Source organism: Eumetopias jubatus, unplaced genomic scaffold, assembly GCF_037043125.1.
Source record: "Eumetopias jubatus isolate StellerSeaLion01/CBP00866 unplaced genomic scaffold, mEumJub1_p1.0 scaffold_6, whole genome shotgun sequence".
NCBI classification, from domain to species: Eukaryota; Metazoa; Chordata; class Mammalia; order Carnivora; family Otariidae; genus Eumetopias; species Eumetopias jubatus.
Window position 1 is genome coordinate 146,834,753 of NW_028274812.1, and position 22,899 is coordinate 146,857,651.

The window sequence follows — 22,899 nt, forward strand, 5'->3', positions numbered from 1 at the left end:
GGCTCATAAACTTAAAAAATGCTCAACAACACTAACCCCAGAAAAGCAAAATCAAACTCCACTGAGGGACCATTTTTAGATTTCAAAGCACTCATGTTCTGCTGGTGACGGTTCACCTCTGCTTTCCGGGGCGAGCTGGAGGGGCAGCCCCAGCCGAGCTCTGACGACCACCGTTAGAAACAGTAAGAATCTCCTGGCAGGTGGTTCTCGCTTCGCAGGGGCCACAGAGAACGAGGGCTTCCTTCCTGTGGCTTCAAGGGCAAGGCCTCCAAGTTTCCATCCGCCTTGCAACTGAAGGGCCTGGAGTGTTAAAATCTCATTAGGAACACTGCGGACATGGTGAGTTTTCCTGGTTGGCAATTTGATGGGGGCGGGGCAGAAAGTAGCTCACGGAGGTACTACTGTTTAGTCCTCCTCCTGCTCGAAGGCAGAGCAGGGTAACGTTTTCTAATAATACTTTTCACTGTTTTCGCGGAGGGATGGAAAAAGCAGACCCGGAGGTTGCCACGGGCTCGCCTGCTCCCGGGAAGGGCTGCAGAGGCCAAAACCTGCTTTACCGGGAGTGGGGTTCGAACCCACGCGGGCACACGCCCATTGGATCTTAAGTCCAACGCCTTAACCACTCGGCCATCCCGGTGGCTGGGCTCTTGCCCTCGGCAATTCGTTTTTTATTGGATCCAATGTATTCGCGCTGCGCGTGAAGAAAATACTGAATTATTTCTGTTTCTGTGGAACTGCACGAGGAGGCCTGTGATAGAGAAAACACAGCACACTTCTTGTGCTTTCGGAAAGCGCCCACTTTCCCCCGAGCTCCCCTCGCTAGATCATCGCCTGTGTTTCAGAGAAATCGCTCTTTTTCTTTGATACGGAAAGGAAAACGCGTGGGGAGGGACAGAGAGTAGGAGAAAGCCCCGCCTGGACGCACCTGCTTCCTCTGGCCGCGGCACACGCCGCCCCGATTCTGCCAGAAGACACCAGGGTTTTCCTGCTCTCGTCCACCCCCCTGCAGAGCCCCCGGGCTGGAGGCTGCAGGGCTGCGCCCCGGGGGACGGGAGGTGAAAATGAGCAAGCCCTGGTGGGGGTGGGGTGGGGTGGAAATCCCTAGGGGACACAGTTCGAATTCGTGACTTTGATTTTAATGACAGGACACTTTCCCCGACACCCAGTATCCACAAAGGAGCGCACTGAGCCCAGTGTGGGCTGCAAAGACAATAGGCCCCCCCCAGAACTCCGATATAGGGTGGACCCCAAGAATCCACCAGGCACACTCCGCTAACTGACGTCAACCGTGGGCTGAATGCACTCAATCACGGGCGCTAAGAGTGGTCGTGGGGAATTTAAGAATCCATGAAAGAAGCTCCCAGATGGGACATTTGGGGTCTCTGGAGGACACGGAGCTGAAATGAAATCCTGTAGCACAGGCTGGAATATAATTAATTAATTTATAGAACAATACCGAGCACCCCGAGTGTGCCAGGGCGCGCAGGGCGCCTCAGGCAGCCGAGGGAAGGTACCGCAGGATGACGGGGTTATGGCAGGGGTACAAGACAAGCAGAGGGTCCGAAGATGACTCTTCCCAGAACCTCAGTTGATGAAGAAGCCTAACCCTCATTTTGAATGTTCAGACTGAGTGGATCCCCATCCAGATCTTTCTCTTTGCCTGATAAATTCAGGTACGAGGAATGGCCCCCATAAGTGTGGTGGTTGAGGTACAAGGAATGGCCCCCATAAGTGTGGTGGTTGAGGTACAAGGAATGGTCCCCATAAGTGTGGTGGTTGAGGTACAAGGAATGGCCCCCATAAGTGTGGTGGTTGAGGTACAAGGAATGGCCCCCATAAGTGTGGTGGTTGAGGTACAAGGAATGGCCCCCATAAGTGTGGTGGTTGTCCCGCTCTGGGTTCATGGTCCCCATAAGTGTGGTGGTTGAGGTACAAGGAATGGCCCCCATAAGTGTGGTGGTTGTCCCGCTCTGGGTTCATGGTCCCCATAAGTGTGGTGGTTGTCCCGCTCTGGGTTCATGGCCCCCATAAGTGTGGTGGTTGAGGTACAAGGAATGGCCCCCATAAGTGTGGTGGTTGAGGTACAAGGAATGGCCCCCATAAGTGTGGTGGTTGTCCCGCTCTGGGTTCATGGTCCCCATAAGTGTGGTGGTTGTCCCGCTCTGGGTTCATGGCCCCCATAAGTGTGGTGGTTGAGGTACAAGGAATGGCCCCCATAAGTGTGGTGGTTGAGGTACAAGGAATGGCCCCCATAAGTGTGGTGGTTGAGGTACAAGGAATGGCCCCCATAAGTGTGGTGGTTGAGGTACAAGGAATGGCCCCCATAAGTGTGGTGGTTGAGGTACAAGGAATGGTCCCCATAAGTGTGGTGGTTGAGGTACAAGGAATGGTCCCCATAAGTGTGGTGGTTGAGGTACAAGGAATGGCCCCCATAAGTGTGGTGGTTGAGGTACAAGGAATGGCCCCCATAAGTGTGGTGGTTGTCCCGCTCTGGGTTCATGGTCCCCATAAGTGTGGTGGTTGAGGTACAAGGAATGGCCCCCATAAGTGTGGTGGTTGTCCCGCTCTGGGTTCATGGTCCCCATAAGTGTGGTGGTTGTCCCGCTCTGGGTTCATGGCCCCCATAAGTGTGGTGGTTGAGGTACAAGGAATGGCCCCCATAAGTGTGGTGGTTGAGGTACAAGGAATGGCCCCCATAAGTGTGGTGGTTGAGGTACAAGGAATGGCCCCCATAAGTGTGGTGGTTGAGGTACAAGGAATGGCCCCCATAAGTGTGGTGGTTGAGGTACAAGGAATGGCCCCCATAAGTGTGGTGGTTGTCCCGCTCTGGGTTCATGGCCCCCATAAGTGTGGTGGTTGAGGTACAAGGAATGGCCCCCATAAGTGTGGTGGTTGTCCCGCTCTGGGTTCTGTCTCTGGCCAGATCAAGGGTCAACTCCTAGAAAGGAGACATTGCCGACGAGAGTCGTGCACCGCCCTGAAGGAAGCCCAGATCTCTCTGCTGGGTGAGAACTGGGCTGGGGACGGGGTTGTGCATGACTGCGGGGTTCCAGAAGAAACAGATCAGAGAGAGAGTCCATGAGGTACGGACAGACACAAAGGTTTCCGAAATACCCCATTACTGTTGTTCTTCACACGGGCTACACGGCAGAACCAGCTAGTAAGTTTGATTCTTAAGTGTGAAAGTAAAGAATAAAGCTACCAGAAGTATATGAAGGAGAATATCCTCATGTGCCAGTGAGCAGAGGACTTTTAAAAACTTCAAAAGCACAAATAACAAAGAAATACAATTCTAGTATTTGCTTCCATTAAAATGAAGAATATGTAAAATAAAGGCCATAATAGAAACATCAATAGATAAATGTGATCATGGGAGAGTATATTTAAATTGTCCCCAAATAGCAGGGGCGAGATGGATAATTAGATGATATAATAGCAAGAAGCCATGAAAAGCAGCAAGATCAAAAGGAAATGGACAAAGTATAGGACAAGCAATTTAGGAGAGCGAGACATGAAAACTAACAAATATTATGCAAAAATTTCTCAAATCATTAATCACCACAGAAATAAAAAGTAAAAAGAGATGGTACTCTATCGCCATTCGATTGGCAAAAGTAAAAAGTGGAGTAAAACCCATTATCGTAGGACTAGGAATTAAAGAACCCTCGAATCCTGCTGGTGGGATCTGAAATTGAGGATGTCCTCCTGGAGAACTTGTTACTCTGGTGGAGGCTGTCCCCGATCTAGCGTGGAGCTACTCTGCTCCTGCTTCTGAATCTTCCTCGCCTCTTCCCACCCCTCAAATCCTACCCGTGACACAGGCACACGGAAGGAAGTTAGTGTCAGCAATGGGTGCGTCTTGTGAAATTGGAAGAAACTTTGCTTTTCATTATTAGGCAGTGTAAATGCATACTTTAGAATAGTATGCGCGTTCATTCTGTAGTAACAGAGAACGTGACCATGGAGCAACACGGATGGAACTTAAAATTCTAACACTGTGGCAAAGGAGCTCTGCCAACAGTGGCGCCTTCTGTTTCCACCTGTGAAGCATTCGCGGGGGGAGGCACTGCCCTCCCCTGTACACGAGGATGCTAGACACAAATATGGGACTAGCGGAATATGTCCTGACACTTGCTGTCAGTGCAGGACCTTGGTCCCTGACCGAAAGAAGTGATGAGCCTTACAAAGGTTTTAGCTTGTTGCCTAGAGGCACTTTCTAGGCCTCCGCACACCCAGGGGCGGCGGGGTGGGGGTGGGGGGAATCTGAGCCAAGCAGCGTGTCTGAACCGGGGGCACAAAGATAGCATTTCAGGGAGGCCAATGCAGTTAGCTTATTTGGAACAGCGTACGAGAGAGGAGAAAGCTGCCGAGAGAGACAGAGAGAGGGAGCCCCAGTGTTGGCCGAGGGGCTTCCTTGCACCTTCAGTGGAATACTGGTTCATGATCAAGTGGGGTTAAAACTCCACGAGGCTGGGGAAAGAGCCCCTGGAAAAAAGCAAGCTGCTTACAAAGTGCTGGAAATAGCTCCCAGCAGCTGCCCTGAAGAGTTGCGCTTCCTGCACTGTTTTGGAATGTGGACAGCAAACCTCCCAGCCGCCAATGTAGCCAGAGACTTCCGGTCAATGGCGCTGGCTTGCTTAGCCTTTCTTGCTGTTCATAGTGAAACGGGAGATGGGAGATTTAAGCTAAGGGAAGAACTGTTAAATACAAATGAGCGAGAATTTACAGGGTTGGAAAGAAGAAGCCGTTTCTTTTTCCCAGCGGCTCCAGGTGAAAGCCGGTGCTAAGATTAAGAAATGCCTTTCAGGCACACATTGTGAAATCTTTTGTTGGCAGTCCCAAGTGAGTTCGGTGATCGCTCAGCAGAAAACCAAACCTCTAAGGATCTTCGGGGCCTGCCCTGCGTACCCCAGCCTCGAACCCGCAAATCTGAGGGGTGGGCCTGCCAGCACCTTTACAGGAAGCCAAGGTAAACAAGGGCTTATTTTCATCAGGTTTGCAAATGCAGTTTATATTTAATACAGAGGTGGGAAAACTTTTTCTTCAGTGGGCCAAACAGTAAATATTTTAGGCTTTGTGGCCCAAACAGGGTCTGTTGAAACGACTCACATCTGCTATTGAAGCAGGCAAGTGGCCACAGATAATAGGAAAAGAGTAAGTGTGGCTATGTTCCAATAAAACTACAAAAACAGGGAGCTGGCCAGATATGGCCTGTGCGTCAGAGTTTGCAGGCTCCAGATCTAAAGGAAGACGCTCCAACAACGTTCGTGACATCACAGGGGTGTCAAGAGAACGGCAGTGAACACTGACGGCTGGAGTGAAAAGGGAAGGAGGGACAGCACGAAATGAAAAGAGGACCCGAGCCTCCCAGACTGCGATGGGAAGGAGACTTAGTAAGAGAAATGTCGTATGAGCAGGATGGATGATGAGGGGGGAGCCCAGAGTCCAGGAGGACAGTTCCCAGACAGCACGACTGAGTCCCACTCAGGTGGCATCATGTGCCCACTGGCTTCTGGAATTGCTGTGGACGATGTGTCCCCGGTTGTGTTCTCTCTGCCTGGGAGGGTGTACAGCAGCTTAGCCGCTGCTTCCTCGGCCTGTCTGAGGGAAGACACGTGACTTGTCCCTTCAGGCCATAGCTGCTCCGGTCACGAAGAGGCCTGCTTGAGCATCCCCACCGAGGAACTCCGTCTGAGCCTTCCCCGGATCTAGATGATGCCATCCTGGATTTCACGTTGATGTGACAAAGGAATCCCACTGGGAGGGAGGGAGTATGTTTTGGCATGGGGGAGAGACAGCATCATTGGAGGTCAGAAGTTAGGGGGACATATGGATAAAATCAGGGCCTCGTTTCTACTATCACTCACCCAGAGTTGGAAGGGCAGGCTCACTGCTGGTCCTAAGGGAAGTGATGGGTCTCAGCACCAAGCAAGATGGGCTTCTCAACCCGGTTCTCGTTCCACAGAGGGAGCATTCTTCTTTGGTTTGGACTGGCGTCCAGGTTCACCTTCTTGCTAGATCCTAAAGAAATTGCTGAAATAAGAACACAGATTAATGTGTGAATTTTTTTAAAACAATATGTGAGAAGAGAGGGTAGGCCGTGGGGCTCCGTGGCTTAGTTGGTTAAAGCGCCTGTCTAGTAAACAGGAGATCCTGGGTTCGAATCCCAGCGGGGCCTTTCCCTTTGTGGTTTTAATGAAAACTTCGGTTTATTGCAGAGTGGAGCCTGAGACACCAGTCTGCCTATCTGAGGCACTTTGTAGAAGAGCTAGAGAATTATTCACCATGAATTAGCAAAGTCTATGCTATGACCTAGACTTGAGCGATGGTTTCCTAGTTTTAAACTTTTGTGGCTACTCTCCACATTTCCTAAGAAACGTGCAGTCTCCCTTCACATTTTGCTTTGAATATAATTCAAAAAGACAAGAAAAAAGAGATAAAATGTGCATATTGTATAAATTGAGTGCTGTAATATGATCCCTCCTTCTCCCATGATTCTGCATTCTAGGACATCACTGAATATTTTGAAAAGTAGAGCAAAATGATGGAATCTTGAAAGAGTAAGAATGATTAGTGATGAAACATATGGAAACAAAACACAAGGGAAAACAAGAAAGCTAAACGGGACGGGACCTGAAGGACTCAGATGAAAAGAAAAGGCTGAAAAAAATGCGTCAGACCCTACAATAAAGTTTTAATGCGTTAGTGGATCTTTTTCTTTTGATATTCTAGGGCGTGTCGTCAAGTATTACTATAGTCTACAGAGGCATCCCCTCACCCTCAGGAATGTGCGCATTTCTGTCGAGCAGAGGGTGGGCTTGTTCTCAACTTCTTGCTCCTCCCTGTAAGGAACGCTGAACTTGGATGATTGCTCCTTTTGTGAGCTTTTGGGAGAACTTCTTACATTACTTATGGTCCCAGTGCAAAATGAGAACGCAGGGCTTTTTAAAAAAAGTTCCTGAGATTTTCCAACGGGCCATCGCGGAACATTACATCAAGGGGCTGGTCTGGTGCGCATGCACAGGTTGCGAGGGCGAAGCCAGCCCGCTCTGGGAGTGCCATTTTTTCCGCAGACTGGATTTCAAAGGACACCTAAAAGTGGAATGGAATCCCAAGTGATGGTCCACGATATCAAGTAGTTTTAGGGGAGAGCTCGAAGGTACTGACGCGGGAATGTTACACCATACAAACAAACCCTGTGAAAACAAACCTGGTGGAAGAGTCTTCTCTCCAACTGAATTTTTTTCTGGCTCATGTTCTTGTCTCAAGCGACTCCTCCTTCCAGGTCCCAGTAAATGTCACCTGGCCTTGGCGACAGGGCGCACAGACACCTTGTCCCGGCGCGTCCCCGTGACTGTGTTACTTGGGCTTTATTCCACGTAGCAAGGCTGCGCGCATGGATGCCCTTGATAGGTTTGAATGGGAGGCTGGGTCAGAAAGGGTGAGAGGTGTCCGCGAAACGTGATCTAAACGCGAGAGAGAAAGAAAAGCTAACCCGCCACGGGGCACGCGTGTCTCCGCCCGGTTTCGAACCGGGGACCTTGCGCGTGTGAGGCGCACGTGATAACCGCTACACCACGGAAACCCCTGAGCGCGCACGGGCGCTCTGGTAGCGCGCTCCTCGGCTTCCTGCGTTCAGCCGCGCTGGTTCCTAAAACCCTGGGGTCTTCTCCCCACTGGGGTCTGTTTCGGAGTCGTTGTCTGCAGCCGCATTTTCAAGCCGACCCAAAACCAGCACCACGCCGAGGTCAAGAGGTATCCGACTCCCAGATAGATATTAAGTATTTAAGTTCTAGGAGCCTTCTGCTAAAACCATGACCAGCGCCGGAATAATCTCAAACATCCTGGCGCTGACCAAGCTGGCATCTTACTCCGGCATCTCTCGGGATTCCCTCCCACCGGCTCACCCAGCCTGGAAATGATTGCCGAACTCTGCTGGGTTTCCCTTCAGACTCCGCGAAACGCCCCCCCTTCTTTATGGGTCCCTAGTTCAGGCCCCTGATAGCTGTTCCTGCCCCTCTCCGCACAGCCCCCAGGCATGGCTCTCAGTCTATTCCCTGCCTACCTTGAAATTCAAAACTTCACTTCCTTTCATCAAATTCCGCAAACAGAAACCATTTTCTTTCCTAATATAGGTTATTTATTATTTTTTAACAGAGGTTTTTTTTTTTTTTTTAAAGAGCTGTTTCAGGTTCACAGAGCACAAGGTACAGACATTTGCTGAGAGTTCTTATCCTGAAAGGAAGTTGGATTTTGCTGAATGCTTTTTCTACATCTTTTGATCTGATCATGTACTTTTTCTCGCTTAGCCTGTTGGTGTGATGGATTCCATCAAGTGATTTTGAATGTTGAACCAGCCTTGCACACCTGGAATAAATCCCACTTGGTCCTGGGATATTCTTTTTGTACGTCATTGGGTTAAATTTGCTACTATTTTGCTGAGGATTTTAGTATCTGTGTTCATAAGAGATACCTGTCTGGAGGCGTCTGTTCCTGTAATGTCTTTGTTTGATATTTGTATTAGGGTAACCTGACCTCATTGAGTAAGCTTTGAAGTATTCCCTCTGCTTCTGTCTTTTGAAAGAGATAATAGAGAATTGGTATAATTTCTTCCTTAAATGTTTGGCAAAATTCACCATGAACTTATCTGGGCCTGAAATTTCTGTTTTGGAATGTTATTAATTACTGATTCAATTTTTTAAATACATGTAGGCCTGTTCAGATTATTTCTTTCTTCTTGTGTGAGTTTTGGCAAATCTTGTCTTCACAATTCCAGTTGGTCCATTTCATCTAGGTTATCCACACTGTGGGCATAAAGGTTGTTCATAATAGTCCTTTATTATCCTTTTAGTATGCATGGGATCTGTAGTGATGTCCCCTCTTTCAATTCTGATATCATTAATTTGTGTCTTCTCTCTTTTTTTCTTAGTTAGCCTGGTGAGAGGCTGATTGATTTTATTGATTCAAAGAACCAGCTTTTGGTTTCAATGATTTCCTGTTTCTAATTTCTGCTCTAATTTTTCTTTATTTTTTTTTCTGCTTACTTTGGATAATTAGGACTTCTTTTTCTCCTTTCCTTGAATGGAAGCTTAGATGATTCATTGCAGATCTTTCATTTCAAATATATGGATTCAATGCTATACATTTCCCTATAAGCATTTCTTTCACCGTATCAAAGAAATTTTGATAATTTGTATTTTCATTGTCATTTAATTAAAAAAATTTTTAAATTTCTCCTGAGAATTTTTCTTTGTCCGATGTGTTATTTAGAAGTGTGCAGTTTAGTCTCCAGGTATTTGGGGATTTTTCCTGCTCTCTGTTATTGATTGCTACTTTGATTTCATTGTGGTCTGAGATCAGACATGTATGATCTCAATTCTTTTAAATGTGTTAAGGTGTGTCTTGTGGCTCAGAATGTGGTCTATCTTGATGAATGTTCCATTTGAGTTTAAGAATGTGTGTTCTGCTGTTGTTGGATAAGCTGTCTGGAGATGCTGATTTCGTCAAGGGAGAATCGAACCCCTTATCATTCTATAATGCTCCTTTCTATCCCTGATAATCTTCCTTGGTCTGAAGTTGGCTCTGTCTGAAATTAATATCATTACTCCTTCTTTCTCTTTACTAATGTTAGCATGGTATACCTTTCTCCATTCATTAACCTTTAGTCTATAAATGTCCTTATATTTAAAGTGGGTTTCTTGTAGACAAAATATAGTCTTGTTTCTTGGTCCACTCTGACAGTCTCTGTCTTTTAATTGGTGCATTTAGACCATTGACATTTAAACTGATTCCTGATAGAGTTGGATTAATATTTCCCATAATATTTCCCAAATTTTCTATTTGATGCCTTCGTTTTTCATTCTTATTTTTGTCTTCTACTCTTTTTCTGCCTTTTGTGGTTTTAGCTGAGCATTTTATATTATTTCATTTTCTCTCACTGACAGACTGAGCCCACAGCACACAGGGCTTCCGGTCTGTCCCCTCACACCTTGAATGACTCCAGAAAGAACTGTGAATCGCGGACCCTATTTAAGAAGTCTCTAGGGAAAGCCAGACCCAACAGGGGAGGAAATGATAAGGGCGGTAGAGGGACCTCAGCAAGCCGTGAATACAGCATCACTTCTAGCCAGGTAAACGTCAAACCCCACACTGCAAGCCTGTTGACCCCAGTTCCTTTCAGCAGCACTCGTGTTTGGCTTTCAAAAAAATGACAAGTCATGATGAAAGACAAAAACACAATTTTTAGAGACAGAGAAAGCCTAAGAATTAGATTCTTAGTGGAAATTTTTGGAGTCATCAGACCAGGAATTTAAAACAACTATGATTAATGTACCAAGGGCTTTCAGGGGAGAGAACAGTTTTCTTTCCCCTCTGAGGGTCCCTGGCTGGGTCTGGAAATTAGACTGACAGAGACTGATGCACAGGAGGAATGCACACACATTTATGTGAGTTTTACGGGGCGGGGGGCCTTCCTGAGGAAGGAAGATTCAGAGACAGGGCTAAAGCTGAGGGCTTTTATGTGGGATTTGATGACGGAGGCAGGAGGCCTTGCCTGGAGAGGAGCCAGGATAAGAATGATGGCGGACTTCTCCTCAGAAACCATGCAAGCACGAAGAGTGGAGTCAAATGTTTAAAGCATTGAGGAAAACTACTACCAGTGTGGAATTCTGTTACAGTGAAACTATCCTTCAGTGTGCCGAAGAAGGAGCCTTTGTCAGACGAACAAGAGTAGAAGGAATACATTGTCATAGATGGGCCTTGCGAGAAGAGAAGTACTTCACAGAGAAGGCAGCCGGAGTCTGCAGAAGCTACGGAAGAACACCCCAGAAGGAATACAGGAAGGAGACGGTGCCCAGGTACCTGGTGGGCAGTCCCCTGGGTCTCCCGAGGCCTCCAGGTCACAGGGACCCTGTGGGCCTCAGGCAGCAGGGATGGGTAACAACATAAGGTGCTGAGTCTCATCCCTAGATGGTAAGTGCCGGGCCCCCAAATCTCGTGGTCCTGGGTCACGTCTGGGGGGATCCATCTTGTGCACTCGAATTCCTCAGCTTTCTCCTGTTCTGCAGTGTCTTCCTAACCTCGACTCTCTGCCTCAGGCTGCCTGCGTGTTTCTTCACGAAGGAAAAAACTAAGAAAGAATGGCTGGAGCCAGGGGTGGTAGGATGAGACCACCCCCGAATCTGCCACTTTGGCGTGAGGATTATTTTGACCTGAAGGCACCGGAGAAGCAGCAAGAAAAGCTCTCTGCCCTCCCCCCACGGGCCTCAAAGCAGGACAGAAGTTTACAAAGGGGCCCATCCTCCCTCCCCCCCCCCCCCCGCCCCCCGCAAGACGAAAGTTAATCCCCAGGACAGCTCTAGACCCTTCTGATGGAGAAGGCACAACCTTAAATCTATTTAGCACACCTCCTCCTGCGCACTGGGCTTGTCCGGGTCACCTCCCCGTGACTGGCCTCCCGCACACGAGTTTCTCTCTTTGTCCTTAGCGGACGCCGGTGCCCAGTTCAGCCCACCTCTGGGACTGGCTCCTCTCCCCCTGGGTCTCTCCCAGGCGCGCAGGAGGCATACATGTTAATAAACTTCTCTTTTTCTTTCTCTGCTCTCTTGTTACAGAGTTCCCAGCCAAGGGCTTCCAAGAGTAGAGAGAAAATGATCTTCCCTCCCCTTCCAGAGTAACGGACACCCTATGTGCCCTGGGGCTGGGTCCACAGGTCCTCCGTGAAGGCGGAGGGACCCCTAGAAAGGCAGGTGCAGAAGCTGGTGACCCAGCGGAGCAAGGCTGCACGGGGGCCGCGGGTTCCGGGGACTGGATGGCCCGGGGTGCGGGGGGCTGGAGGGCCCCGGGGTGCGGGGGGCTGGAGGGCATGGGGTGCCGGGGGGCTGGAGGGTGCGGGGGGCTGGAGGGCACGGGGGTCCGGGTGCTGGAGGGCCCCGCGGGTCCGGGTGCTGGAGGGCACAGGGTGCGGGGGGCTGGAGGGCACGGGGGTCCGGGTGCTGGAGGGCACAGGGTGCGGGGGGCTGGAGGGTACGGGGGTCCGGGTGCTGGAGGGCCCCGGGGTGCGGGGGGCTGGAGGGCCCCGGGGTGCCGGGGGCTGGAGGGCATGGGGTGCCGGGGGGCTGGAGGGTGCGGGGGTCCGGGTGCTGGAGGGCCCCGCGGGTCCGGGTGCTGGAGGGCACGGGGTGCCGGGGGTCTGGAGGGCACGGGGTGCCGGGGGGCTGGAGGGCACCGGCCTTCGCACCGCGCAGACGACTCCTCCCAGCCTCTCCGGGGGCCGGGAAACCGGGCTCCTGCGCTCCTCCTAGCCCTCAGGGGGTGCGGGCCTGGGCCCAGAGAGGCTCACCGAGGCGCGGCCGGCTTCCTGGAGGAGGCGGTCCTGCGGAGGCCGAGGCTGGAGCCAGGCGCGGGGGAGAAGGAAGTAAGGAAGGTGTGAAACAAGCTGGTGAAGGGCCGGGTCGTTCCCATGGTAAATAAGAAGAGCAGGCCCGCTGCTCGCAGAGCAGAGTGGCGCAGCGGAAGCGTGCTGGGCCCATAACCCAGAGGTCGATGGATCGAAACCATCCTCTGCTAACTGCTTTTGATTCCGTGTCTGGAGGAAGATGGCCTCAGAAAGTTAAGTGCATGCTCATTAACTAAAATTCGTCTCTGACATTGCATCTGATTTCTAGATATGTGTGGTATTTTCCACCATTTTCCCCAATTGAGTGTATAGTTCCCTTCTTGCTCATTTCAAATGGAGGCAAATCTTATCTCTAGAAGAGAAAAAGGGAAGGTGACAAACCCAGTGTTTGCTTCCAACAGGTTAACCCACCTTCCAGTGAATAGAATCTACCTCGAGGTGGCATAGCACTTTGTATTTCCTTGCATATTTTCTTACAATTGAAGGAAAAACATTACTTTTGCCTGAGACCGTTGGTTACCGTAAATCTATATTGTCTTTTTTACTTGGGTGGGAGTTTTCTGTTTCTTTCCCTCTTTTGTCTATTTCTATGCATGATTTCATTACCTTCATTTCAAGTTGATGGTAATGCGCTGCAAATTTTTCTCTAAAGCAATTTATGTACACTAACTGGGAAGATGTCTTTTATAGCCTCTCCTTGTCCATATCCACAGAAACTGGATTGCTGGGAATGTCATGAGAAAAACAAGAAGTTAAATGTGAAATGGTAGAAAACAGTGGAATACATTAAAATGAAACATTTTGTGCATCAAATTCCATGGACAAACAAGGAAGAAAAATAGTCTTTCTGATATATTTGCCGAAGAAATTGAGAGAAAATTACTAATCGAAATACTTTTAATGCGTGCCTAGAGTGTGGCAGGAAAATATAAAGTCTTCTAAACAATGGGAATTCACAGAGCAAGATAACAAAAGCAAAAATATTAATAAGACGGTGTATGCGGTAGACCTGGTATGTTCCCTCAGTTTAGTGGTGAAGATGTTCCTGTTTGGCAAGACCAACCATCTTCAATTTATTTTGCTTGTTTACCCCCTAAGAACATTTTAATTAACTTTAAATGTCCAGGTATAGTAGATCGGTTGAATAAACAGTGACATACGGACTCAAAGGAGAAGACCTATGCAGCTACAAAAGACATAGACTGATTTCCAGGAGATATTACTAAGTGCGGGGTGGGGTGGGCAAACCAGCGCAGATGAACATTACACTATGTTACCAGTTTTTAAGACGGGAAGTTAGGAAAACCTACACATTTAGTATTATTCATAGATAACCCGTGAAACTGGTTATCTTAGAGGGTAGTAATAGTTGTGGGGGGAATTGAGTATAAAGGACTATGGGAAGACTATTTCGCTGAGTATACTTTTTTTGCAAACTTTTACCTTTTGAAAGCATGTGAAAAATCTGCCTGAAAATTAGAAATGAGCCAGTCTGACGGAGATGATGGAGGGGGCTGCTTTGGCCCATCCCTTCATTGTTTTAACCAAGAACAGTGTCTTTAAGCAATTTTAATTCCTTGGAGTCTTTATGAATTGCCACAGTATTTTGTGTTCTCACACATTGCTTTCCAGTGGTCTTCTGAAAGGTTTCCTCATAAATTTAAATCACTCCAAAGAATGTAAGTGCTAGCATATGGTAAAATTTGGACATGAAGAAAGAGTCCAATCAATGATTGGATTTTGTGCATTGGAAACTAAAAGCTCTAACAATTTGATATGCAGTAGCATTCTCCAAAAATATACTTGGTGAAATAAGGACAGAGAGACAAATACCATATGACCTCATTTGTATGTGGAATCTAACACAAAAACAAACAAAAGAGCTCATAGATACAGAGAACCAATCGGTGGCTGTGGAGGCAGAAGGTGGCAAAATGGAAGACCAGGGTCAAAAGGTACAAACTTCCCGTTACAAGAGAAGTAAGTCCTGGGGAGGTAATGTACATCATGGTGACTGTCATAAATAATACTGAATTGCATATATGAAACTTGCTAAGAGAGGAGATCTGAAAAGTTCTCATCACAAGTAAAAAAGGAAATGTAACCATGTATGGTAATGGACGTTAACTAGATTTATGGTGATCATTTCACAATATATATAAATATCAAATCACTATGTTGTACACCTGAAACTAATGTTATATGTTAACTATACCTCAGTTTAGAAAATATGGCATGCTTTTATTTAACAGTTGAAAAACGTTCATGAATTCTTTTTTCTTTTAAAAGTATTTCTATACTATAACTGTCCCAGAATTATGTCCCAAAATATTGCATTTTTATGCTTAAAGGCTGTGATTACCTTATCATACTAGTCTAAAGCAGAAAAACATAAAAATTGAGAAATGATTTTTAGGTATTTCAAGTGTTTGTCTGTTTTAAGTGTTTTTCTTCTGGTTTGAGTTGTCTTTAAATTCAATAGCATGCAATCAGTAAAAAGTAAATATAAAATTTTTCATAAGTATACAGTATATGAACAAGAAAATTGTATTGGAACTTAGTGAAAGGGACGGGATTTCCGCCCCCCCCCCGCCCCCCTTTAGGTCATGGGTCTGCAGATGACAATTTCTAGGGGCTGGAATGGAAAGGATTTGGTAAAGATAGTAAAATGATTAGTAGTTTACAGAAAGGAGCTAGGAATTGAACTAAAAGGCACAGAAAGAGGTCCCACCGAGATTTGAACTCGGATCGCTGGATTCAGAGTCCAGAGTGCTGACCATTACACCATGGGGCCCACTTAGCGGCGGCTCTTTCTGATATTTAGATGACAGTTTTTCCTCTCCCAAGTCCCCTGGCCTTTCTGCCTAAAAGGTACAGGTGAGCACGCGCTGCTCTTCCTCTGGGATGATGGGGACCGCTACCTGTTGCACACCCTCTGCCCCAGAGTCTTAACAGAAGACATCGGCTTCCGGACGTCAGGAACCCTCCCCTCCAGCCCCGAATTGCTCCCACGCGGTTGGGGAGCTGGGCGCCCGCGCCCCTGTTCCTTCGCGGGAAAGCGGGCGAGGCCGTGGCGGAGGCCGAGCCCTCCCCGAGGTGCAGGCTCCGAGACACGTGTTTCGTGGCGTTATCTCACCGCAGGCTCACGGCCGCCCTGAGCTGGGACCGTTGTCGCTCTTTACTGGGGAGACACCTGAGGCACAGCCCTGAGGTCCTCACGCTGCTCTCTCAGAATCTCTTCCTTCCGCCAACAACGGTCCTGAGAAGGTAGCCGGAGCCCGCAGACGCCCTGCCCGAGAGCTGTTCACGCAAGTACAGGTGCTCGGACCGCGGGGCGGCAGGAGGGTCGCGGGGGGACTTGGGGGGGGCTGGGGACCAGGAGGGAGGAGGGTCGCGGGGGCCGCTGTGGGGGGGAGTGGGGACGAGGAGGGAGGAGGGTCGCGGGGGTACTTGGGGGGGGCTGGGGACCAGGAGGGAGGAGGGTCGCGGGGGTACTTGGGGGGGGGCTGGGGACGAGGAGGGAGGAGGGTCGCGGGGGTACTTGGGGGGGGCTGGGGACCAGGAGGGAGGAGGGTCGCGGGGGTACTTGGGGGGGGCTGGGGACGAGGCGGGAGGAGGGTCTCCGCGGCCCTGGGGCACCTCGGGTCGCGGTGGGGGCCCCTCAGGAGCGCTCCCGCACCAGCCCCGCGCCCTCGCGTCCTCCTCCCCGACGGAAGGCGGGCGCAGGGGAGGCCCCCCGACCTCACGCGAAGGCTCTGCGCCACCTGCCGCGCCCGTTGCCCGCACTGGGGTGGGCGCCCTCCGTCGAGCCCACGCGGCCGTGGAGAAGGCGCGCGCGTGGGGGGGGGCGCGTCTTGCAGAAAGCGGGACGCCGTTCTGACCGCGCGCCTGAGGGAGCTACCTGGGGGCCTCCCGCCCGCTCGGGGCGCGACTGCACTCGGCGTAGGGGCGAGGGCCGCGGCCACTGCCTCGGCTGCGCGGGGGGGGGGGCCTGCCTCCCGGGGTCTCAGGGCGTCGCGGAGCCGCGCTTCCGGGCCGGCGCGCCCTCTGGTGGACACGGGCGGTAAAGCGCAGCGGAACAGCCCCCAACGCCCCAAACAGGGGCCGCTCCACTCCACAGCACGCAGCTCTCCCTGTAAGTACCGGGCTTCTCGGGGATTCCCTTGCAAAGGGAGTTTTGCAGGGTGGCTCTTACTGGACCACTGGGTCTTTTCTGGAAAGCTGGGCTGGGGATTTTCCTCAAGCTAGAACAGGTGGAGGATGGTCAAGGTCGGTTTGTTGTTTGCACAGAGGTGGTAGGAGATCCTCGGGAGAGAGGGTAAAAATCCTCCACAGGTGAGTCCAAACTGTCAAAACCTGGCAGAGATGAGGAAAAGGTCCTCACAAAGGAAATACTTTTAAGCCTGCGCTGTGAAATCCGCAGATTTCTCATTCCTTGACAAAACTAGTCAGAGATGAATACACTAGTTTGATCACATCTTCCAATGCTAAAGGGAAAAACAGTCCCAATGGCCTTGGCCCTGCGGGGTCCAGAAGGCGCCCCTGACTTGAGCAGCCCTGGATCTCCGTTTAGCAGACAGGATATCTGTGCTGCTCCTGGGCCGCCCCCTGCGGGCCTCCTTCCCTCCCTCAGCTGACGCCGGGTGGGAGCCAAGGTGGGGCATGAGTGGGAGCCCACTGAGTGCGCGGTTCAGAAGGCAGTGTCTCCTTCCTGAGCCCTCAGAAAGGAAACAGGGGCACCTTCAGCCCAAAACCTTGCTTCCTGGGCAGCACTCACAAATCTTCAATTTAATCACAAACGTGCTATTCGTGCTTTCCAGAGGCTAGGCCCCTGACAGGCACTGGGCTCCTTACAACCAATAGGTAATCAAAGCTAGGCGCATGCAGACCTCAGGATGAATGGGCAGGTATGCAGCAAAAGGAACCTTTCTTCCCTGAGGTGAATTATCACCGAAAAACAAGCAAAATACAGTGGTCCAATCCCCCCACCCTCCTGCCTTTAGCTACTGAGTGGCCTCATTAAGACAAGTCATGGTTGGGGCCTCCGACTCTTGGTTTTGGATCAGGTCGTGATCTCCCTATCAGGGGACTGAGCCCCTGGTCTGGGCTCTGGGCTCACCAGGGAGTCAGCTTCCCCCCCTGCTCCTCCACTCTGCCCCCCCCCCCCCCGGCCCCAGCTTGCTCACTCTCTTTCTTAAATAAATACATAAATAAATCTTAAAAAAGAAAAAAGTTGTAGTTGAAATTCATCTCCAGGGAGACTTGTGCTCCAGTCTTGGGCAAAGCCTGTTCTTAGCGCAGGTGTAGACTTGGGGTCCTCGAAGGAAAAGGAGTCGGAAGAAATCTGGGGAAGCAGAGCAGAACGTTTTGGAACCAAGCATGGACAAGAGCTCTTCTGGGTTCTGGGATGATCAAACCAGAGCAGGCGAAAGGCTCTGCACTGGGCAAGTCTTTATGAACTCCCGCCCCGAGCTAGGGGCTGTGGGACGGAGAACTGAAAGGTGAACAGGCCCCAGGACCGACCCCTCCAGCAGGAGAACGTGCTGTCTTGAGCAGGAGGGAGGGCCTGGTAAGCGAGCGGTTGGGACAGGTATGAGAACAGGGTTTGGGGTCCCGAGGAAACACAGAGGAGGCACTTAAGCCCAGGTATAGGGAGCCAAGGATCGCCTCAGGGAGAAGGCTGAAAGGTCTAGGTTAGTATTTGAGGAGTGGGTAGAGAATTGGACCTCATAGCCCGAGCGCAGAGAGGAGGGCAAAGCCACATAGCACATAAAAGCTGACAGGAGAGGGGGAAATGGGAAACTGGAAACAAGTTCAGCCCGGCTGGTGACTAGAAGCGAATGCGGGCGGGGGTCTGTGAGGGGCAGGAACGGCGAAAACGAGGCTGGAGTGGAGCTGTGCGCACGTGAAGGTAGCAGCCATCGAAACGGGGGAGGCCGCGCCTCGAAAGCCGAAAGGTGGCGATTGCTCCGCGGTGAGCCCCCTCGAGCGCGGCGGCATCCCTGAAGGACGAAGACAGAACCCAGAATTTGCAGCTGCGCTGGGCCTGAGGGCCGGAGTGAGGCCGTCCCCTGAGCGTCGCGGGGACAGGCGTGGAGAGCGCCCCCGAGGCCGCTCCTCGGCCCAGGTTCCCGTCCCGTTCCGGCCTTACAGTAGCAACGTGGCCCTCCTTCGAAAGCCCAAGTCCTCGGTCGTGCGCGCAGATTCCCGTCTGCGAGGCAGGCAGGGCCGACGGGGGAGCGCCCCCCCGGCCCCCCGGGCCGCCCGGCATCCCCGCACCGCTAACTGGACTGGCCGCCGCTTCTCCCTGCGCCTCTCTGCCCCTGGTCTCGCTGCCCCACGTGGGCTCAGACTTCCTAATACTCGTGCTCGTTCTGGCTGCCCTATTGGCTGCATTACAGGGGACAGTGTTAGTTTTAAGAGAGGAGATAGCAGGGAGAAAAATGAAAAAAATTTGCAAAGAAGATTCGCGAAGGTCCCACCGAGATTTGAACTCGGATCGCTGGATTCAAAGTCCAGAGTGCTAACCATTACACCATGGGGCCGGCGGGGGCCGGTGCCTAGCGAGTAACTCTTGTGATGAATGTGCATCACCGAGGCACTAAATCCCTACCGCCGGCGTTAAAAGATTGTTTCTCCCTCTCTTTCCGATCACACTGCCCCGCCCCCTTGCGGGGGTGTTTTGAAATCGTGTGGGTGTGGTGGTGGTCTCCATGCATGGGGGCCCAAATGGCTCGAACAGGTCCGGAGCAGAGAGGCTGGAAGTCCTGCGGGTCTCAGGACAGTCCTAGCAGAGAACCATCCTTAGGATCGCACAGCTTTTGCAAACGGACCTGTATGTTTCATCTGGTTTTCAGGGCCTTTTCTAACAGCGACATTCCTGCTCCCGCCTTGGTCCCCTTCCACCCATCCCGAATTATCACCCCTACAGCTCATAGGGCAAGGTAGGGCCTTGTTAGGGCTTTGACTTTTATTCTGAGGTGGGAGGTCACAGCTTCTGGTTGGGTGTCCTGGGACTCACCCTCGGAATGGTGGGAGGAGTCTGACCACCGGGAGGCCACCATCCTGTTAGGAAGCCCGGCGCGCACAGTAGTAGCTCCGGCTGGCAGTCCCAGGGCCCGCGCGGCAGCAACCGACAGACCTGTGAGCCAAGAAGCCTACGGAGGAGTCCAGCCCTCAGCGCCTCTATCGAGAACGACCCGCCTCAGGAAAACTCCCCTCTGAGGTTCCGGACATCCCCAAGCGCATCCTGACCAGAGTCCATGAATATAACAAAAGGTTTGCTTTGTGGCACCAAATTTTGGGCTGGCCTACTATGCAGTAACAGCAACAAAAACAAAAACAAAAACAAAACAAAACCCCCCAAAACCCACAAACCCCTCTAGAAACAGCAGTTGGCCCTATCTACTCCCTCAGTACTGCCCAAGAGGACTGGCCTCCATTTTTTTTTTGGCACCATAAGTAATATGTTAATGAACATCAGTGTTCGTGTCTTCTTATGGGCCTGTTTAAGATCTTGTTATATACTTCCAAAAATGATGATTGTTTACAGAATTGTTAGCCTTGGGTTCTGCAAAAGTAGGATGAAATGGGAAGAGTTAAAAATAGGAAGTAGATGACTAAGGATAAGAAAACTCCCCCAAAGACATCCTCTAAGCACCATGTATTGTTATTCTATTAAGCAATAAAAAGCCATCCGTTGGGACATCAGTCCCTCAGTGTCATTCCAGACTGTCTTGGTGCTGGGGGTATGTATGGCTGGGAACAAGATTCCTCTTAGAATTCACCTCTTTAGGGAGAGTTTTACAAGAATGTCATTCGCTTTCCTAGATCTAGATCCTAGCGGAGGTGGGGCCATCGTCTCTTATTTTGCAGAGCTTATCTTCAACTATGTAAAAACCTTTAGGGTTTTGAGGCTCAATGCAGGAATTAAGTTGGACTCAGAGAAAGAGGCAGACATGTGAAACTCAAAACTTCTCACCCCATTACTCCCTTTGCTACAACCACACCAGCCTCTCTTGCTGTTTCCAGAACACACTAAGCAGGGAGCTGACTGGAGCACTTGGCCCTCATTCCTTCCACCTACAGAAGCTTCCCCCCATGGTGACTCCTTCAGCACTCGATGCCAGTGAGTCCCTAATGAGGCCCTGTCTGCATACCCTCCAACAAGCTGTGACTCCCAGCTCCTTATCCACTTCCTTGCTTTATTTTATACAAACTACTTCATCAAGGAGCTGACATATTATAGATTTCATTAATTTATTTCCTATTGTCTGGCTCCCTCCTCCCCTCGATGTGCCACAAGAACAGGAACTCTCACAGGCTTTTTTCACTGTGTCTTCCTCAATGCTAGACTAGCACCTGTCGTATAATAGATAGTCCTATTTTATGATTAAATACATTAATTTTCTGTACACACAGCGGTAAAGTTACTGGCTCTCCAATGATTTGCCTGACTTGTAATTGGAATTTGCAACAATGTGCATATTCTTCTTCTTCCCTTAATGCGTGATGCTTAATTATGTTCCTGTTACACACATAGTCTCAAGCTCTGTGGATTAGTCAGACCTTTGTGACAGTTCCTATCTTGTCAACACGTTCTATGTTCTGAGACAGACTGAAGAGTAAGTTCATAGAGAAAAATGGGAGGTTAAAGGAAACCATTTTAGAAAAGAAGCTTGCATGAAAGAAGATGGGGAATGTTTCTATACTAAACAGAAAAAGAAAAACCAAAGAAGTCCCTTCTTACTGACAATAAGCCAGTAAGTACATACAAAAGAAGGACCTCCTGGATGGTAGAAGACAAAGCCCCGTCAAAGGATGCCAATTCTCTTGTAAGAAAGAAAATCGTCTTCAACCTCTTTTCTATTTCTTCATGTAAAATATGAATCCAAGGCTGCCCTGTGGGGCCCTGTCTGCGAACCATGTTGCCTGGCCAATATGAAGTTCTCGGTCAGTGTTCAAAGCTGCCACCCCATTATTTTCAGTTAATAAAAACCCCAGAGTGTCACTTGATTTGTAAGGGGTCTCCTGGGACTTTCAAATGCTAGACATTGTTGCACAGATCTTAGTCCTGGATCTGAGCAGTGTGCCATTCTGGTCTCCTGGCTTATTTGATCATATACTACAAAGATAACAATGTTGCTGTGAAGTCTTTCCTTTCAACAGGTAATAAATACTTGTAAGATTCCTCTGCTAGTTCCAAAATAGACCAGTGCTACTTTCTTTTCCTCCTTCTTGCTCATGGAGCAAAGAAATCCTATGAATGCTGGATTGATTTAATAAATAATTTGAGAGTCTGCTTCACTTAAATAACCATACACTCTCATATTGGCATCTAGAATTTGGCATATTTCAGAATCTTACTTGATAAACTCTTCACAATCCCTACCTAGTTGTTTTATCCTGAGGTCCTGTCATCATTTTAAGGAGCCTGCGCCTAGTACAGAATAAGCCCTGGGTTTGACATTCCATCAGACTCATTGCTCAGCCCCTTGGCTTGCTCTCTTCTGCCTACCCTTGTAGACTCTAGCCCCACCAACTAGTACTGATCCCTGGAATGTGATACCCACTTTCTTACTTCATCTGCTTAGACGAGTTGTGTATCACCCCCACCCCTACTGGGAACATTATCTATCCTGTGCTCCTGAGGCTTTCCACACACATCTTTACTGAGGCATTTATTTATTGATATTATCTTATCAATATTTGAGCACGGGTATTCCCAGATTCATTCATTCAGTGGCAATGCACCCATGATTTAAAAGTCAAAGAGCATAAAAGGGTTACAATTGAAAAGATCCTCCCTTCATCCATGGCAGCTTACCTAGTATCCCTCTAGAGATATTTTACAATTGTATAAACATACATGTAGGAAATTCTGCACACTACTAGGCATAGTAGTAATTTAACTCATAAGGTTGTTATAAAGATTAAATAATTAGATGTATGTAAGGAATCTTTTAGGACATTATCTGGCAATAAATTTAGGACATTATCTGGTAAGCAATAATTACTAGCTACTGTTATTATGAAGAAGAGCATTCTCAATTGTTTTTACCATCAGATAGAATAATGCACTGTAATTCATTCCCTTGTTTTTGATCACTCAGATTGCTCCTAGTCATTTGTATTACAAACTGGGCCATTGCAAAACCCTGTAATATGCCACTTTGTACATTTTCAAGAATGGTGCAGTTCCAGAGGTGGTGTTTGTGGGTGTAAAAATATATGCATTGTTTTGAGAGATGTTGCCAAATTTTCCTCTATGAAAGTTTTACCTATGTTCAGGGCCACCAGTGATGAATGAGAATTAAGATCACGGAGTCTTGTCCAGGAATTTCCATTCCTAACCCAACATACAATGAGCAGCCTATAGTGAAGAGTAAATGCTAAATAAAACGTTAGTTAATTGGAGAGAAGAATGGTTTAGGAAATACAGTTGGGTTTTGGGGGGCAGTAAGAAAAGCATTTTAAAATCCACCTTGGCCTCTTGTTTGATG

General features: G+C 49.3%; 6 non-coding genes across 6 annotated transcripts; 2 read left to right on the forward strand and 4 right to left on the reverse strand.

Annotated features, from left to right (window-relative positions):
• Nucleotides 1–554: 554 nt before the first annotated feature.
• TRNAL-UAA (transfer RNA leucine (anticodon UAA)) lies at nt 555–637 on the reverse strand. Its single transcript has one exon. It is a non-coding gene; the product is annotated as a tRNA-Leu (tRNA).
• Nucleotides 638–6,104: 5,467 nt separating this feature from the next.
• On the forward strand, nt 6,105–6,178 carry TRNAT-AGU (transfer RNA threonine (anticodon AGU)). Its single transcript has one exon. It is a non-coding gene; the product is annotated as a tRNA-Thr (tRNA).
• A 1,334-nt stretch (nt 6,179–7,512) lies between these two features.
• Nucleotides 7,513–7,585, reverse strand: TRNAV-CAC (transfer RNA valine (anticodon CAC)). Its single transcript has one exon. It is a non-coding gene; the product is annotated as a tRNA-Val (tRNA).
• A 4,910-nt stretch (nt 7,586–12,495) lies between these two features.
• On the forward strand, nt 12,496–12,567 carry TRNAM-CAU (transfer RNA methionine (anticodon CAU)). The gene has a single exon. It is a non-coding gene; the product is annotated as a tRNA-Met (tRNA).
• Nucleotides 12,568–15,119: 2,552 nt separating this feature from the next.
• TRNAQ-CUG (transfer RNA glutamine (anticodon CUG)) lies at nt 15,120–15,191 on the reverse strand. Its single transcript has one exon. It is a non-coding gene; the product is annotated as a tRNA-Gln (tRNA).
• Nucleotides 15,192–18,870: 3,679 nt separating this feature from the next.
• TRNAQ-UUG (transfer RNA glutamine (anticodon UUG)) lies at nt 18,871–18,942 on the reverse strand. Its single transcript has one exon. It is a non-coding gene; the product is annotated as a tRNA-Gln (tRNA).
• Nucleotides 18,943–22,899: the final 3,957 nt, after the last annotated feature.